Genomic DNA, 18405 nt, shown 5'->3' on the forward strand with positions numbered 1-18405 from the left:
TTTCATCTTGCACTTAATAGGACAATTCACAAGAATGCCAATGTAAAGGGAGAACAACATTTAGATTGTGTTTTCAGAAAGAAACACATTTTTGTGACATATGTCAGAAGCCATTAAAAATATTCTTGCACAAATATTCATTCCCAGCAGCCTTTGTGCCTAAATGGCTGCTCTCACTAAAAGGAGTGACGATTCTCTGTAAGTAGCTCGTGTAAAACACTTTATCAGCATAGACATCATGTCAAGTGAATATCTTTGCTGTTGAGCAGGCTGTCTATGAAAAGGCTCAAATGAAACTGTACTTGGTACACAAGACAACCGTTTTTGGAGGGTCAGTAGATTTACAATTTACACAATCTAAACATTATTGTGTTCCTTGAACAATATCCAAATTCTCTAATCAAAATATTATAGAGTCATTGAGTCATAGATATGTACAGCACGGAAACAGACCCTTCGGTCCAACCTGTCCATGCCAACCAGATATCCCAACCCAATCTAGTCCCACCTGCCAGCACCGGGCCCATATCCCTCCAAACCCTTCCTATTCATATACCCATCCAAATGCCTCTTAAATGTTGCAATTGTACCAGCCTCCACCTCTTCCTCTGGCAGCTCATTCCATACACGTACCACCCTCAGCGTGAAAAAGTTGCCCTTAGGTCTCTTTTATATCTTTCCCCTCTCACCCTAAATATATGCCCTCTAGTTCTGGACTCCCCGACTCCAGGGAAAAGACTTTGTCTATTTACCCTATTCATGCCCCTCATAATTTTGTAAACCTCTATAAGGTCACCCCTCAGTCTCCGACGCTCCAGGGAAAACAGCCCCAGCCTGTTCATCCTCTCCCTATAGCTCAGACCCTCCAACATCCTTGTAAATCTTTTCTGAACCCTTTCAAGTTTCACAACATCTTTCTGATAGGAAGGAGACCAGAATTGCACGCAATATTCCAACAGTGGCTTAACCAATGTCCTGTACAGCCGTAACATGACCTCCCAACTCCTGTACTCAATACTCTGACCAATAAAAGAAAGCGTACCAAACGCCTTCTTCACTATCCTATCTACCTGCGACTCCACTTTCAAGAACTATGAACCTGCACTCCAAGGTCTCTTTGTTCAGCAACACTCCCTCGGACCTTACCATTAAGTGTATAAGTCCTGCTAAGATTTGCTTTCCCAAAATGCAGCACCTCACATTTATCTGAATTAAACTCCATCTGCCACTTGACAAAAGTTGAAAGGTGAAAAAGGCTTAATATCTAAAATTATATTAGTTATTTGCCCATCAACCTTTTCAAAGGCTAAGAATCCTACTGAGGGGTTCAGGAGTAAGGGATGAAGAGTACAGTAAACCTAAAGAAGAGATCAGTGATAAATTAGATATTTAAAAAAAGGAGGACAATATCACACCCCATAGTGAGTCTTCCACTAGCAGGAGACTTTAACAAAGTTGTATCAATGGACGTGAAGGTATGTAATAAGGGAAAAAATATCATTCATCAAGGCTGAGGCCATCATAAACATATTTTAATCCAAGGGCCATAGTATATTGCAACACATAGGGAAGATAGCATGGAAAAGTCGAGGTAAGGTGAGAAAAGCTTACCCATAGAATGTTTTAAAGGTACTCAGCAGCAGTCAGATCTCAAGCACTTGCCTGGTACTGATGTTTTAATGGAGTTGGAAAGCCAGGATTAGTATCAAGATTTGGGAAGAGGAACAATTTCAGAAATAAGAGCTTTGCGATGATAGATCTGTCACGAAAACCATCCAACTGAACCTTTTCAGGCTGAGAGAACTGATATGGTGGTATCTATGGAGCCATCAAAATACAACATAAATTTGTAATTTCTTATTTGAAGAGCACTATACCAAACTTTTTTCCCCCAAAAATGTGTTTCTGGAGAGAGATATATTCAATTCAAGTTGTCCCACCTCATTGAAGAATATTGTTAATGTAAAACTGCGCATTGACTTGTTCATCTTTGCTTTCAGTCTCATACGCAGTGTTTTTAACATGCATCTCTGACCTTGTGACTCTGCTGCACCATCTGTGATAGCGGTCTTCAACCAAAACTCCAGCAAGTGAAAGCCCAATGAAAACATCTTTGCAGCTGGACCGGAACAATGGTCCATATACTGAGTCCTGTACACCAGCTTCCAAGTTTCAGTTAAGATTTAGAGGGCACAATCAGCGCTTTGCTAAAATGTCAAATTTGTTCAAAAAGCTATTAGTAGACTACCTGGGAAATACTTAAAACTCAGATTAACACTGCATTGCGATTACTTGACAGCTGAACATGTAGCAGCTTACCAAGACATACATGGTCCAGCTTAGGGAGTCAGTGCAGAGGAAAGCAATGAAGCTGATCCCTCGTGCTGGAAGGATGAGGTGGAGCTCAGAAAATCATTGACTCAGAGGGAACTTTATAAAGGAACCTAAGATACTGAGGATAGAGAAAGGAAAGCCACAATATTTGTTTCAGATAAGCCACCAGATTAAAAGAGGGTAAAGATTCATGTTTGTAAATGGCAAGTTTAGAACAGGTGCCAGGGAAACATTTCTTTGCACTGAATGGCTACAAGATTTCCAAAAGACTGATTAAGACCAGGGCACTAAAATCATTTGGGAAACAGCTAGAGATGATACAGTTAGTATTATGGAAGGAGAGCAAATGGATTTCCTTCATTTCTTCTTATTTTTGATGTCAGAACAAAGGAACAGCAGTGGGCCATTCAGCCCGTCGAACTTGCCCTGCCATTCAATGCAATCATGGCTGAGCAAACACTTCAATGCATTTCACTCAACCTATCCCTAAATCCTTTATGCCACTAGTAATCAGAAATTTATCAGTCTCTACTTTAAACATACTCAAAGACTGATCTTCACAACCCTCTTGTGTAGAGAATTCCAAAGATTCACAACCCTCTGAGTAAAATAATTTCTCCTCACCTTGGACTTATGTGGCATCCCCCTTATGTTTAAATTGTGCCCCCAACCAGGGGAAACATTTTACCTGAAGCTACCCTGTCTATTCCTTTCAGTATTTTGTAAATTTCAATTAGATCACGACTCATTCTTTGAAGTTCTAGAGAATATTGGCCCATTTGCCCAATCTCTCTTTGTAAAGATAGTCCCGCCATCCCAGGAACAAGTCTGGCGAACTTCGGTTGCACTCCCTCTATGACAATATTTTTCCTGGGATAAAGGCAACCAAAACTGCACACAGTTCTCCAGATGCAGTCTAACCAAGCTCTGCACAATTGAAGCAAGACTTCACTACTCTTGGAATAAAGGCTAACATTTTATTAGCCTTCTGAATAGCTTGCTTTACCTGCATGTTAGCCTTCAGTGACTTATTAGCAAGGACACCCAAGTCCATTTGTACATTTACATTTTCCAACCTCTCACGATTTAAGAAACACTCTGGAAATCTATTTTTCCTACCAAAGTGTATAACCTCACAATTTTCCAAATTATATTCCATGTGCTATGTTTTTTTTAGATTAGATTAGATTACTTACAGTGTGGAAACAGGCCCTTCGGCCCAACAAGTCCACACCGACCCGCCAAAGCGCAACCCACCCATTCCCCTGCATTTACCCCTTTACCTAACACTACTGGCAATTTAGCATGGCCAATTCACCTGACCTGCACATCTTTGGAGTGTGGGAGGAAACCGGAGCACCCGGAGGAAACCCATGCAGACACGGGGAGAACATGCAAACTCCACACAGTCAGTCGCCTGAGTTCTAGCCTATTCACTAAGTCTGTCTAAATATTCTGAAGCCAGATTATATCAACCTCACCACACACATTCTCATTCAGCTTTGTATAATCTGCAAATTTGGAAATATTATAGTTGGTCCCCACCTCCAAATCATTGATATATATCATGTGAACAGTTGGGGCCCAAGTATTGATCCTCGCAGTACCCCATTAGTCACAAGCTATCCATGTTAGACTGACCCATTTATTCTGACACTCTATTTTTTGTCTGTTGGCCAATCATTAATCCATGCCTGTACATTAGCTTTTATCCTGTGTGCTTTAATTATTCTAATCAGCCTCCTGTGGGGGATTTTATCAAAAGCCTACCGAAAATCTAAGTACACGACATACATTGTCTCTCCTTTAACATTTTTGCTCATAACATCTTCAAAGAACTCCAGCATGTTAATCAAATACAATGTCCCTTTTGCAAATCCAGGCTGACTATGCCCAATATATCATTACAAACCAGCTGTCTATTTATGCCATTCTTTATTAAAAAGTTCTAGCATTCTCCCTACTACCGGTGTAAGGCTGTTTTCTCTATCACTTCCTTCTTAAATAGTGGGGTGACATTTGCTACTTTCCAATCCACAGAAATCATTTCAGAATCTGTAGAAGTTTGAAAGATAATCACCAACACATTTGACTATCTTTATAGTCACCTCCTTCAACACTCTGGGATAAGGTTATGGGGATTTATCAACTTTCTCCAGTTCAACATTCTTATGAATTCTGATTTCCTTCAACTTCTCATTCTCCCTGCTTTTCATCTATTGTCCTTGTCACGCTTTCACAGCTCTTGCCAATCTGACTCCTGAGTTACACCATTGGTTTAGTGTTGATATACTTTCAAAACTGCTTCAAGTTGAAGAAAAAGCAATCACATAGCTGGTCAATGAGTAATATTGGAAGGCTCAGCTCCTTGTGATCACAAAGAGTGGCCAATCCCCAGTTGGTGATAATAACTTGAAACCTTAGGACATTCTGTCTCAAATTTCTTTTGGGAAGGGAGTAAAAATTTGAAATTGTCAGTATGATTGCAGTAAAGAATATATTAATGTATTCATGTGAAATTCCTTTCTAGATTGTTTTAATGAAGATGAGTTAATGTCTTAAAATTCTGGACAAAGGAATGCATGAATGCATTACCAAAATCTTGGCATTTCAGGCACTTAGTAATTTTAAAACAGCAGTCAAGGTTTCAGCAATAAGTTCGCTGTTTGTCAGCAGATGTTTGATCTAATTGTTACAGTTCCTGCACATTAGATTACAAGGTGCAGTATGCACTAATCAGGGTTGAAAATTAAAGCGGTTTCTCAGCTCTGTGCTTTCTGATTACATGAGCAGCATTTCTTGTACAAAAGGGATTGAAGTATTGACAATACATCAACTGCCTCATTATGATGAGTACATAAACACAGACTGCCATATCATGCAATAGTTTCCAATTCTGATGTTAGTCTCTCAAAAAACCCTGATTATCAGGCCATTATCTAAAGACTGATTGTGGGATCTTGCCATGTGCAAATTTAGTACAGTATAGGACCAAACTCTGTTTAACCAGCATTTAACCTTGAGTATTTAACACCATGAAAGAGGAAAGGGGCAAGGATTAGACAGAAGTACAGAAAGATTTTATAGCACAGAAGGAGGCCATTCAGCCCAGTGTGACCATGCTAACCTGATGGATTAGGACATGTCAAATTACTAAGCAAAAGTGAGGACGGCAGATGCTGGAAACCAGAGTTTAGATCAGAGTGGTGCTGGAAAAGCACAGCAGGTCAGGCAGCATCCAAGGAGCATGTCAAATTACTGTCAGCTCATGGTGACAGCAGAAGTGAGTGAAAGAGTCAACAACAACTTGCATTTGTATAGTGTTAAAGTACCTCAAGGTATTTCACAGGAGTGATAATCGCACAGAATTTGACACAGCATGAGATATCAGGAAATATGACAAAAAGCAGGGCAAACAAGTAAGCTTTAAGAGAAGAAAAGAAAGGTGGAAGAGTTTCCAGAGAGAAATCCAGAGCAGAGAATGAGGTGAATGAAGGTGCAGGTGCAATGTTTGGAGGACTAACCTGGGATCTTGGATTCAGGTGACCCCATCACAGCATACACTGTCTCACACACACAAGCACACTTACACACAGACACACACACACACTCACACAGACTCTCTCTGACACGTACACACATGCTCACACTCATGCGCAGACCCTCTCACAGGCATATACTCTGTCTCCCTTGTGCGCACACTCTATCAAGCGCATACACACTCTCCCTCTGTCCCACACACACTCTCTCTCTCCACACCTTCCCCCTGCATCCCCATCCCACACACACTCTCTCTCTCTTTCTCTGTCACACGCACACGCACAAACACAGACATGTGTACAGGATGAATTTACATTTGCAGCTTTGTATTTGAAGATACATTCTATTTTGTTCAAAAAGCACACAATCTGTAAAGAGTCAGTCAATGTAACATTTTATAAATTCCTACTTTGGAAGTAGAACCAATCTGACTCAAGACTGGGATACAGACAGACTCTAACCTCACACCTTTAATGCATTGTCTAAGCTGAGATGTTACCTTTTTTTCTCTATATACTGATAAAACCTTAAGCTATCTCAGGACTGTGACTTGAAAGAGGTTCTGGGATTTACATATTAATCAATCGGAACCTGCATCCCCATTCGAAGTGATTAAAGACTTAACAGCAATTTAGATTTGTTCAATACATTGCATCAGTTGTATGACACTTTGATCTTTTTCTATAAATTCTGTGTCCTATGATCCTGTCCCACTAGCTACCCGATGAAGGAGCAGTGCTACAAAAGCTTGTACTTTCAAATAAACCTGTTGGACTATAACCTGGTGTTGTGTAATTTTTAAAATTAAGAATGCACAGGATACCCACTGTTGAAGGAGCACAGATATTTCAGGGGTTTAAGATGAGGTGACAGTGTTAAGGAGGGATGTTTTTGATTTGATTTGATTTGATTTAATATTGTCACATGTCCCTAGGTACAGTAAAAAGTGTTGGTTTGTATGCAGTACAGGCAGACCATACCATGCAAAATGCATTAGGGTAATAGCACAGAGCGAAGAATGTAGGAGCTGGAGGAGGTGATAAAGAGAGGCTGAAGGAGGTGGCAGAGATAGGGAGGGATGTATGGACTGGAGGGAGTTACATAGATAGGGAAGGGTGTAGAGGCTGGAGGAGGTGACAAAGATAGGGAGATGTGTAGGGTCTATAGGAGGTGACACAGAGATAGGAAGGGGTGAAGGGGGCTGGAGAAGGTGTTGGAGATAGGGAGGGATGCAGGCCTGTTGAAGGCCACAGAGATATGGAGAGGTGTAGGGGGCTGGAGGAGGTTACAGAGTTAGGGAGGGGTGTAGGGTCTGGAGGGGTTTAAAGAGATAGGGAGGGATCTAGGCTGTAAGAGGTTAAGAAAGAGTTAGGGGTATTTGAAAGCAAGGATGAGCATTTAAAAAGTGAGACATTGCTTGACTGGGATCTAATGTAGCTCACTGAGCATAGTGGTGATGAGTGAATATCTCTTGGTGTGAGTTAGAATACAGGCAACAGAGCTTTGGGGAAACAGTGTGTCATGGCAATATCACTGGACTAGGTTTCAAGAGGGTCCTATACTTGTACTCTGTGGAGAGGAGTTCAAATCCAGCTGGCAATAAATCTGGACTATTATCTCAGGAATGGTGCCATAAATAACCATGGATTTTAGTCGAAAGCCATTGAAATTACTCTTCAGAAGCCAGCATCCCATCACGCATCACCCTTTATTTACAAATGCAGAACCTTTGACAAGAGCACTGCCTCTCACTGAGTCAGGCATTCAGCAACCCAATGTCCCTGACATTCACCATGTTTCTGTCAGCCCTGATTGGATCAGGTTAACAGCCCCCGTCAGAGAACTCATATTCTATGAAGCCCACCTGGCTGACCTTATTACAATCACTACATGCAAAGGAAACTGCCATCCTTACCCAATCTGGTCGACATGTGACTCTAGACCCACAGCAATGTGGTTGACCCTTATATGCTCCCTGAAATGACATGAGTAAGCCACTCAGTTTGAGAGTACAGGTAATCAGGGAAAGATGCTGGCCTTTCAGGGATGCCGACAGCCTAGGAAGAAATAAAGAAAAAAAACAGTTTATGTAGACAACAAACTATTCAAGAGATTATTGGAATAATCAAGTCTTGAGATAACAAGTGTACAATCTTAGAGAAACAGGGAAAGTTAAGTCAGGAATGATGCTTACAAACTTGGTTTAGTGCTGGAAAGCTCAGATAGTTGCAAAATATATTAATAACTTAGATGAGGGTCAAAGTATAACATATCCATGTTTGCTGGTAATACAAAACTAAATAGGCAAGTCATTTGTGAGATGGGTGCAAAGAGGCAGCAAGCATGTGACTAATGGAAAATAACATGCAGAAATGTGAAGGTATCCATTTTGGCAGGCAAAACAGAAAAGCAGCATATTTTTTAAAATGATAAGGGACTCAGGCATGTTGGTATTCAGAGGGACCTGGGTGTACCTGCACGTTAATCACAGGAAGTTAACATGCAGCTACAGTAAGCAATTCAGAAGGCAAATGTTATGGGGTTGGTTTTATTACAAATGTTATGTTAGTTTTTAGGGTCATAGAGTGATACAACAAGAAAACAGATCCTTCGGTCGAACTCGTCCATGCTGACCAGGTATCCAAAACTGAACTAGTCCCATTTGCCTGCATTTGGCCTATAATCTTCTAAAACTTTCCCATTAATGTACCTGTCCAAAAGTCTTTTAAATGCTGTAACTGTACCAGCCTCTAGCACTTTCTCTGGCTGCTCATTCCATATATGCACCATCCCCTGAGTGAAAAAGTTGTCCCCTAGGTCCTTTTTAAATCTTTCCCCTCTCACCTTTAACCTATGCCTCCTAGTTTTGGACTCCTCTACCCTTAGCTATGCCTCCTTCATGATTTTATAAACCTCTAAAATGTCACCCCTTAGACTCCGGCGCTCCAGAGAAAAAAGTAACAGCCTATCCAGCTTCTCCTTATAACTCTAGTCCTGATAACATCATGGTAATTTTTTTCTGTACCCTTTCTAATTTAAAAACATAATTCCTACAGCAGGGCAACCAGAATTGTATGCAATATTCTAAAAGTGGCCTCATTAACGTCCTGTACAACCGCAACATGACATCCTAACTCTTGTGCTCAAGCATGCCAAACCCTTCTTCACCAGCCTGTCTATCTGTGACGCCATTTTTAAGGACTATGAACCTGCACCCCTCGGTCCTCTGTTCAACAACATTCCCCAGGACCCTACGATGAACTGTGTAAGTCGTCCCCTGATTTGCCTGAACAAAATGCAACACCTCACATTTATCTAAATTAAACTCCATCTGCCACTTCTTGGGCCATAGGCCCATCTGATTAAGATCTTGCTGCACTCTTAGGTAACACTCATCATAGTCCACGATAACACCAATTTTGGTGTCATCTGTAAACTTATTAACCATACCTCCTATATTCTCATCCAAATCATTGATATTAATGATGAATAATAGTGGATCCAAAAATAGTGGAGTATAAGAGTAAGGAACTCTTACTACAAGTATACAGGACCTTGACAAGGCTTTTGCCTCGTTAACTACAGAAGGATATCTTTGACTTTGAGGGAGTGCAACAAAGTTCATGACAGGGATGCCTGGAGTCAGGCAATTGTCCTTTGAGGAGAGATTGACGCGACTTGGCATATATTCTCTGAAGATTAGAGTATGAGAGATGATCTCTTTGAAATGTAAAACATTCTTGAAGGGCTTGGCAGGATAGATTTTAGGATAACAAAGGTACAGTAGTTAGCACTGCTGCTTCACAGCACCAGGGACCCAGGTTCAATCCCAGCCTCGGGACACTATCTGTGTGGAGTTTGTGCATGTCTGCGTGGGTTTCCGTCGGATGCTCCAGTTCCCTCCCGCAGTCCAAAGATGTGCAGGTTAGAGTGGATTGGCCACACTAAATTGCCTGTAGTGTCCATGGATGTGCAGATTCTGTGCACTGGCCATACTAGATTACCCATAGTGTCCAGGGATGTGCAGGTTAGGGTGGATTGGCCATACTAGATTACTCATAGTGTTCAGGGATGTGCAGGTTAGGGTGGATTGGCCGTGCTAAATTGTCTGTAGTGTCCAGGGATGTGCAGATTAGGTGGATTGGTCAAGGTGAATGAGGGACTATGGGAATAGGGTCGGGCTCTGGGTGGGATGCTATTCTGAGGGTTGGTGCAAACTCGATAGGTCAAATGGCCTCTTTCTGCATTGTAGGGATGCTATGAAAAGATCACAGCAGCTTCAGAATCGTGAATATGAGTCATCGTCTCAAAATAAAGGGGTGTGAGGTGGAAGTTGTGTGATAAAATATATTAATATCATGTATTTTAGAGTTTCAATTTTGATGTCATGACATATAGATTTTGGTCTATGAATACAAAGGGGTCAGTTTACCTGGAGCATGGATTTTTAAACTAGTATTTGGCAGCTGGGATGATGATGCGAGCTTATTTGTATTGTGAGAGTTTTACAATTAAGGAGAGAAAGACTTTTGATTTAGAAGAAGCAATAATTGAATTTTTGCTTCTGAAAACCCATAGATTCGAAAGCTTTTGATTTTCAGTTTGAAGAAGACATGGCTGGGGTCAGATGAGAGAACAATCTCTTCTGGAGAGTTAGGTCAGTACAGTTAGGAAATAGGTTATCTCAGTCTAAGAGTTAAAGGTTGAAAATTCTAGAGTAGAAGTGTTTAGTTTGAACTCCAAAATGTTTGAACATAATAAAGTCTAAGACCAATTGTATGAATAATTGAGGGAAAGGCTATCAAATCTAAGTTAAATCTATAGATGTGACAGGAACGTTTACTGGTACTTGAGAACTATAAAGTGATGGTGTTGTAAAAGATGGGCTTTTCTTTTTGCTATGTGTTTGGAAATCTTCCATATTGTGTTATATCCTCGAACTCCCTCCCTGACAGCATTGTGGGTCCACCGACACTTCATGGACTGCAGCAGTTCAAGAAGGCAGCTTATCACCGCCACAAGGGCAACTCAGAATAGGCAATAAATGCTGGCCAGCCAGCAAAACCTACATCCCACGAGTGAATAAAAACATGTAAATAACTTGTTTTGTCTTTTCATTTAAGTAATAAATTTCTGTTTTATTGTTCAAACCAAATTGCAGCATTTGTGCTTATGTTTCAGTGAAAGATCACCATGTTAAATAAAAAAAACACAGCTTATCATCAGTCAAGCTAGAGTTCAGTTTGGAATCTGACTTGACCAGTTGTCACATCAGCTTGGATCATAACAGGTGGCCATTCAACTCTGAGATGAGGAGAAATTTCTTCAGTCAGTGAATTGAGGATCTTTGGAATTCTACATCCAGAGAAGTGTGGAAGCTCAGTTGTTTATGAGATAAATGTTGATAGATTTCTGAATTATAGGGATTCAAAGGGGCTGCACAGTGGATCAGTGGTGAGCACTGCTGCCTCACAGCGCAAGGTACCTGGGTTTGATTCCAGTCTTGGGTGACTGTGTGGAGTCTATGCATTCTCCCCATGTCTGTGTGGTGTCCTCGCACAGTACAAAGGTTGCTAGTTAGGTGATTGGCCATGCTAAGTGGCCCTAAAATATCCAGGGATATGCAGGTCAGCTGTGGTAAATACGGGGTTATAAGCATAGGGTGGAGGGTGGGTGGGAGTGGGTCTGAGTGGAAAAGACTTTGGAGGGTTGGTGCAGACGTGATGGGCTGACTGACCTCTTCCCGCACTGCAGAGGGTCGATTTTAAAAAAAAAGGATTGTGGATGCTGGGAAAAGACTCTTGGAACTCAAAACATAGGGTGGAATCGTATCAAGACCGAAACAATGTTGGCGATGGTGAGGAGAATGTTAGAATTGTGCAAGGAGTCCGGCGAGGCCGACCATAGTATCAGGAACAACTTGTTCCACCTTCAGCAAGAATTTGGGCATTGAGGCAAGATGTTTGCCAGGCGTCGATGAATTGCATATTAAGGGGGATTATTGCTTGTGAGTGACCTTACAAACTGCACATCTTGCCGAATTAATACGGAGCTTCTTATCCGACAAACTGCTGTGAGCAAACCAGATGCTCCATGGGCACTGGCCAAATCTAACCCACTCCCACACACACATACAGACATCCAATATGTGCCAGGCTCCATAAACCGTTACGGCCAATCTTCAATCCACTGACAAGAACTTACAGCCCATCAATGCTGTCCATTAGAAAGTCCTCGGAACTCTCATTGTGATGCTGCAGTGAGGACACTGTGCTCAGAGACACTGACCCACAGCTTGTGGCCTGTACCAGGCAAGATATCCAGAAGGTTCACTCACTCTCCCCTTGCTCGCTCACTCAGAGACAACATCAAAACACACAACATCCCTGTCATGCGTTGTCCCTCAGTCAGAGATACCAGGCTCACTGTGCGGCTGCCCTGTCCCTCAGTCAGAGATCCCAGGCTCACAGTGCTGCTGCCTTGTCTCTCAGTCAGAGATACCAGGCTCACTGTGCTGCTGTCCTGTCCATCAGTCAGCGATACCAGGCTCACTGTGCTGCTGCCTTGTCCCTCAGTCAGAGATACCAGGCTCACTGTGCTGCTGCCCTGTCCCTCAGTCAGAGATACCAGGCTCACTGTGCTCCTGTCCTGTCCCTCAGTCAGAGATACCAGGCTCACTGTGCGGCTGCCTTGTCCCCCAGTCAGAGATACCTGGCTCACTGTGCTGCTGCCCTGTCCCTCAGTCAGAGATACCGGGCTCAGTGTGCTGCTGCCCTGTCACTCAGTCAGAGATACCAGGCTCAATGTGCTGCTGTCCTGTCCCTCAGTCAGAGATACCAGGCACACTGTGCTGCTGCCTTGTCCCTCAGCCAGAGACCACAGGCTCACTGTGCTGCTGCCCTGTCCCTCAGTCAGAGATACCAGGCTCACTGTGCTGCTGTCCTGTCCCTTCAGTCAGAGATACCAGGCTCACTGTGCTGCTGCCTTGTCCCTCAGTCAGAGATACCAGGCTCACTGTGCTGCTGTCCTGTCCCTCAGAGATACCAGGCTCACTGTGCTGGAACCCTGTCCCTCAGTCAGAGATACCAGGCTCACTGTGCTGCTGCCCTGACCCTCAGTCAGAGATACCAGGCTCACTGTGCTGCTGTCCTGTCCCCTCAGTCAGAGATACCAGGCTCACTGTGCTGCTGCCCTGTCCCTCAGAGATACCAGGCTCACTGTGCTGGAACCCTGTCCCTCAGTCAGAGATACCAGGCTCACTGTGCTGCTGCCTTGTCACTCAGTCAGTGATACCAGTCTCACTGTGTGCTGCCCTGTCCCTCAGTCAGAGATACCAGGCTCACTGTGCTGCTGTCCTGTCCCTCAGCCAGAGATACCAGGCTCACTGTGCTGCTGCCTTGTCCCTCAGCCAGAGATACCAGGCTCACTGTGCTGCTCTGTCCCTCAGTCAGAGATACCAGGCGCACTGTGCTGCTGCCTTGTCCCACAGTCAGAGATATCAGGCTCACTGTGCTGCTGTCCTATCCCTCAGTCAGAGATACCAGGCTCACTGTGCTACTGCCTTGTCCCTCAGTCAGTGATACCAGTCTCAATGTGCTGCTGTCCTGTCCCTCAGTCATATATACCAGGCTCACTGTGCTGCTGCCTTGTCCCTCAGTCAGAGATACCAGGCGCACTGTGCTGCTGCCCTGTCCCTCAGTCAGAGATACCAGGCTCACTGTGCTGCTGTCCTGTCCCTCAGCCAGAGACCGCAGGCTCACTGTGCTGCTGCCATGTCCCTCACTCAGAGATACCAGGCTCACTGTGCTGCTGCTCTGTCCCTCAGTCAGAGATACCAGGCTCACTGTGCTGCTGCCTTGACCCTCAGTCAGAGATACCAGGCTCACTGTGCTGCTGTCCTGGCCCTCAGTCATATATACCAGGCTCACTGTGCTGCTGCCTTGTCCCTCAGTCAGAGATACCAGGCTCACTGTGCTGCTGCCATGTCCCTCAGTCAGAGATACCAGGCTCACTGTGCTGCTGCCCTGTCCCTCAGTCAGAGATACCAGGCTCACTGTGCTGCTGTCCTGTCCCTCAGCCAGAGACCCCAGGCTCACTGTTCTGCTGCCATGTCCCTCAGTCAGAGATACCAGGCTCACTGTTCTGCTGCCATGTCCCTCAGTCAGAGATACCAGGCTCACTGTGCTGCTGCCCTGTCCCTCAGTCAGAGATTCCAGGCTCACTGGGCTGCTGCCCTGTCCCTCAGTCAGAGATACCAGGCTCACTGTGCTGCTGTCCTGTCCCCCCAGTCAGGGATACCGGTCTCACTGTGCTGCTGCCTTGTCCCTCAGTCAGTGATACCAGTCTCAATGTGCTGCTGCCCTGTCGCTCAGTCAGAGATACCAGGCTCACTGTGCTGCCGCCCTGTCCCTCAGTCAGAGATACCAGGCTCACTGGGCTGCTGCCATGTCCCTCTGTCAGAGATACCAGGCTCTCTGTGCTGCTGCCCTGTCCCTCAGTCAGAAATACCAGGCTCACTGTGCTGCTGCCCTGTCCCTCAGTCAGAGATACCAGGCTCACTGTGCTGCTGCCATGTCCCTCAGTCAGAGATACCAGTCTCACTGTGCTGCTGTCCTGTCCCTCAGTCAGAGATACCAGGCTCACTGTGCTGCTGTCCTGCCCCTCAGACAGAGATTCCAGGCTCTCTGTGCTGCTGCCCTGTCTCTCAGTCAGAGATACCAGGCTCACTGGGCAGCTGCCCTGTCCCTCAGTCAGAGATACCAGGCTCACTGTGCTACTGTCCTGTCCCTCAGTCAGAGATACCAGGCTCACTGTGCTGCTGTCCTGTCCCTCAGTCATATGTACCAGGCTCATTGTGCTGCTGCCTTGTCCCTCAGTCAGAGATACCAGAATCACTGTGCTGCTGCCCTGTCCCTCAGTCAGAGATACCAGGCTCACTGTGCTGCTGTCCTGTCCCTCAGCCAGAGACCCCAGGCTCACTGTGCTGCTGTCCTGTCCCTCAGCCAATGATACCAGGCTCACTGTGCTGCTGCCTTGTCCCTCAGTCAGAGATACCAGGCTCACTGTGCTGCTGCCCTGTCCATCAGACAGAGATACCAGGCTCACTGTGCTGCTGCCTTGTCCCTCAGTCAGAGATACCAGGCGCACTGTGCTGCTGCCCTGTCCCTCAGTCAGAGATACCAGTCTCACTGTGCTGCTGTCCTGTCCCTCAGCCAGAGACCACAGGCTCACTGTGCTGCTGCCATGTCCCTCAGTCAGAGATACTGGGCTCACTGTGCTGCTGTCCTGTCCCTCAGCCAGAGACCCCAGGCTCACTGTTCTGCTGCCATGTCCCTCAGTCAGAGATACCAGGCTCACTGTTCTGCTGCCCTGTCCCTCAGTCAGAGATTCCAGGCTCACTGGGCTGCTGCCCTGTCCCTCAGTCAGAGATACCAGGCTCACTGTGCTGCTGTCCTGTCCCCCCAGTCAGGGATACCGGTCTCACTGTGCTGCTGCCCTGTCCCTCAGTCAGAGATACCAGGCTCACTGTGCTGCTGTCCTGTCCCCCAGTCAGAGATACCAGGCTCACTGTGCTGCTGCCATGTCCCTCAGTCAGAGATACCAGGCTCACTGGGCTGCTGGCCTGTCCCTCAGACAGAGATTCCAGGCTCTCTGTGCTGCTGCCCTCCCCCTCAGTCAGAGATACCAGGCTCACTGTGCTGCTGCCCTGTCTCTCAGTCAGAGATACCAGGCTCACTGTGCTGCTGCCCTGTCCATCAGTCAGAGATACCAGGCTCACTGTGCTGCTGGCCTGTCCCTCAGTCAGAGATACCAGGCTCACTGTGCTGCTGCCCTGTCCATCAGTCAGAGATACCAGGCTCACTGTGCTGCTGCCCTGTCCCTCAGTCAGAGATACCAGGCTCTCTGTGCTGCTGCCCTGTCCCTCAGTCAGAGATACCAGGCTCACTGTGCTGCTGCCCTGTCCCGCAGTCAGACATACCAGGCTCACTGTGCTGCTGCCTTGTCCCTCAGTCAGAGATACCAGGCTCACTGTGCTGCTCTCCTGTCCCTCAGCCAGAGACCCCAGGCTCACTGTGCTGCTGACCTGTCCCTCAGTCAGAGATACCAGGCTCACTGTGGTGCTGCCCTGTCCATCAGACAGAGATACCAGGCTCACTGTGCTGCTGCCTTGTCCCTCAGTCAGAGATACCAGGCTCACTGTGCTGCTGTCCTGTCCCTCAGCCAATGATACCAGGCTCACTGTGCTGCTGCCTTGTCCCTCAGTCAGAGATACCAGGCTCACTGTGCTGCTGCCCTATCCCTCAGTCAGAGATACCAGGCTCACTGTGCTGCTGCCTTGTCCCTCAGTCAGAGATACCAGGCTCACTGTGCTGCTGCCCTGTCCCTCAGTCAGAGATACCAGGCTCACTGTGCTGCTGCCTTGTCCCTCAGTCAGAGATACCAGGCTCACTGTGCTGCTGTCCTGTCCCTCAGTCATATATACCAGGCTCACTGTGCTGCTGCCTTGTCCCTCAGTCAGAGATACCAGGCGCACTGTGCTGCTGCCCTGTCCCTCAGTCAGAGATACCAGGCTCACTGTGCTGCTGCCTTGTCCCTCAGTCAGAGATACCAGGCTCACTGTGCTGCTGCCCTGTCCCTCAGTCAGAGATACCAGGCTCACTGTGCTGCTGCCTTGTCCCTCAGTCAGAGATACCAGAATCACTGTGCTGCTGCCCTGTCCCTCAGTCAGAGATACCAGGCTCACTGTGCTGCTGTCCTGTCCCTCAGTAAGAGATACCAGGCTCACTGTGCTGCTACCTTGTCCCTCAGTCAGAGACACCAGCCTCACTGTGCTGCTGACCTGTCCCGCAGTCAGAGATACCAGGCTCACTGTGCTGCTGTCCTGTCCGTCAGAGATACCGGGCTCATTGTGCTGCTGTCCTGTCCCTCAGTCAGAGATACCAGGCTCACTGAGCTGCTGCCCTGTCCCTCAGTCAGAGATACCAGGCTCACTGTGGTGCTGCCCTGTCCCCCAGACAGAGATACCAGGCTCACTGTGCTGCTGCATTGTCCCTCAGTCAGAGCTACCAGGCTCACTGTGCAGCTGCCCTATCCCTCAGTCAGAGATACCAGGCTCACTGTGCTGCTGTCCTGTCCCTCAGTCAGAATACCAGGCTCACTGTGCTGCTGCCTTGTCCCACAGTCAGAGATATCAGGCTCACTGTGCTGCTGTCCTATCCCTCAGTCAGAGATACCAGGCTCACTGTGCTACTGCCTTGTCCCTCAGTCAGTGATACCAGTCTCAATGTGCTGCTGTCCTGTCCCTCAGTCATATATACCAGGCTCACTGTGCTGCTGCCTTGTCCCTCAGTCAGAGATACCAGGCGCACTGTGCTGCTGCCCTGTCCCTCAGTCAGAGATACCAGGCTCACTGTGCTGCTGTCCTGTCCCTCAGCCAGAGACCGCAGGCTCACTGTGCTGCTGCCATGTCCCTCACTCAGAGATACCAGGCTCACTGTGCTGCTGCTCTGTCCCTCAGTCAGAGATACCAGGCTCACTGTGCTGCTGCCTTGTCCCTCAGTCAGAGATACCAGGCTCACTGTGCTGCTGTCCTGGCCCTCAGTCATATATACCAGGCTCACTGTGCTGCTGCCTTGTCCCTCAGTCAGAGATACCAGGCTCACTGTGCTGCTGCCATGTCCCTCAGTCAGAGATACCAGGCTCACTGTGCTGCTGCCCTGTCCCTCAGTCAGAGATACCAGGCTCATTGTGCTGCTGTCCTGTCCCTCAGCCAGAGACCCCAGGCTCACTGTTCTGCTGCCATGTCCCTCAGTCAGAGATACCAGGCTCACTGTTCTGCTGCCATGTCCCTCAGTCAGAGATACCAGGCTCACTGTGCTGCTGCCCTGTCCCTCAGTCAGAGATTCCAGGCTCACTGGGCTGCTGCCCTGTCCCTCAGTCAGAGATACCAGGCTCACTGTGCTGCTGTCCTGTCCCCCCAGTCAGGGATACCGGTCTCACTGTGCTGCTGCCTTGTCCCTCAGTCAGTGATACCAGTCTCAATGTGCTGCTGCCCTGTCGCTCAGTCAGAGATACCAGGCTCACTGTGCTGCCGCCCTGTCCCTCAGTCAGAGATACCAGGCTCACTGGGCTGCTGCCATGTCCCTCTGTCAGAGATACCAGGCTCTCTGTGCTGCTGCCCTGTCCCTCAGTCAGAAATACCAGGCTCACTGTGCTGCTGCCCTGTCCCTCAGTCAGAGATACCAGGCTCACTGTGCTGCTGCCATGTCCCTCAGTCAGAGATACCAGTCTCACTGTGCTGCTGTCCTGTCCCTCAGTCAGAGATACCAGGCTCACTGTGCTGCTGTCCTGCCCCTCAGACAGAGATTCCAGGCTCTCTGTGCTGCTGCCCTGTCTCTCAGTCAGAGATACCAGGCTCACTGGGCTGCTGCCCTGTCCCTCAGTCAGAGATACCAGGCTCACTGTGCTACTGTCCTGTCCCTCAGTCAGAGATACCAGGCTCACTGTGCTGCTGTCCTGTCCCTCAGTCAT

This window comes from Hemiscyllium ocellatum, chromosome X, assembly GCF_020745735.1.
Source record: "Hemiscyllium ocellatum isolate sHemOce1 chromosome X, sHemOce1.pat.X.cur, whole genome shotgun sequence".
NCBI classification, from domain to species: domain Eukaryota; kingdom Metazoa; phylum Chordata; class Chondrichthyes; order Orectolobiformes; family Hemiscylliidae; genus Hemiscyllium; species Hemiscyllium ocellatum.